The sequence below is a fragment of the Lycorma delicatula genome, chromosome 4 (genome assembly GCF_047948215.1).
Source record: "Lycorma delicatula isolate Av1 chromosome 4, ASM4794821v1, whole genome shotgun sequence".
NCBI lineage: Eukaryota > Metazoa > Arthropoda > Insecta > Hemiptera > Fulgoridae > Lycorma > Lycorma delicatula.
The window spans coordinates 110,776,957-110,778,447 of NC_134458.1; positions in this window are offsets into that span (position 1 = coordinate 110,776,957).

A 1,491-nucleotide genomic window follows, 5' to 3' on the forward strand; every position below is an offset into this window, starting at 1 on the left:
CTACATTGTTTTTATTAGCTTTCTTTAACCTATGTTCACTGTCAACTTCCATTTGATTATGACCATGTAAAAATATATAATTTTTTATTTGGATCTAGTAGCAGTAGTTAGAATTACATCATTACAATCATCATATTACAATTTTGGCCTGCGCGTTTATTAGTCCATACAGTCAGTTCATCGATCTAGTAGCAGTAGTTAGAATTACAATCATCATATTACAATTCTGGCCTGCGCGGTTATTAGTCCATACAGTCAGTTCATCAATACCAGCTCCTATCAAATTACTGTTAGCCCATTTAAAAATCATGTTGCCATTCCATTTCCTTTGCGTCCACTTATTTCATACCACATCATATACTGTGATAAATTTTTGGGTTTTGAATGTAATAGTTAATGTCCACATCTTGTACAGATAAAAACTTTCCCAGTTCATTAGCAGTGGTGTAGATAGGTGTTTTTGTAAATCAGCCATAATTATTTTTCGGGGTTTGTTTTTAAGCGCAGTATGTTTTTCTTTTGCCTTGAGATCATATTTATACATATATTTATAAAATATACATATACTTTGTAACGTATGAGTCATAGGTATTACATGTGTCATCTGATAAATGGAGTTCATCCTTAAAAATTTGTGAAAACTGCCTATCATTAGCAAGCTCCTAATTTTTACTTCCTTTAAATAGAGATAAATGCTGTTGGTATGTTTAAGTGACTGCCTAAGTATTTTTTTCTAGAACACTCAGGTGTAGTAGCTCTCATATGAACGATATTTTCTGATTTGCTTTCCAAAATATGTGGTATTTTATTAATTGTTGCACGTTTACCTCATAAATCAGGTGTCATTAAAATAGTATTTGTAATTTTATTTTGAACAGTAGACTTGATAAAAATGTTAAAAATCAGGAGATTATTCAGTAAAAACATTTTTACGTATAATAATTTATTTTCCTCAAACATAAGGATTACATACATGAAAGTGTTACTTATTCCTTTTCGAGTTTTACTTCCAGTAATATGTCTTTTTATTTTTGTGCTTTTAACATGACAAACTATGAACTGGTGTTTTGTTTCCCTACAAAAGTTCCTTCTTACGTAAATCATTTATCTGTTATAATTTTTGAAATACACTTGTTTCTTCACTATTTGGCTAAGGTGGTTTCATTATTCTTCCTTTCAGTATCACATATATAATCTTTTTGTTTCACACAGTTTTTATTATAATTGTTATTTTTTTCATCAGTTTCTTTATTTTCATTTTATTTCCTGTTTCTGGGTCATCAGATTCTGAATCTGAATATAGAACCTACTTATTAACTCCAATTTTTGTATGAAAATCATTAACAAAGGTATCAGCAGTTTAATTCCTAGTTGGTTATCACTTTATGCATTAACAGCCAGAGAATCTAGGAGTAAATTATGGATCACAGTCATTTACATATGATAAAGAAACTGAATGAAACAATGGATTTCAATCAAGTTGATTTTGTT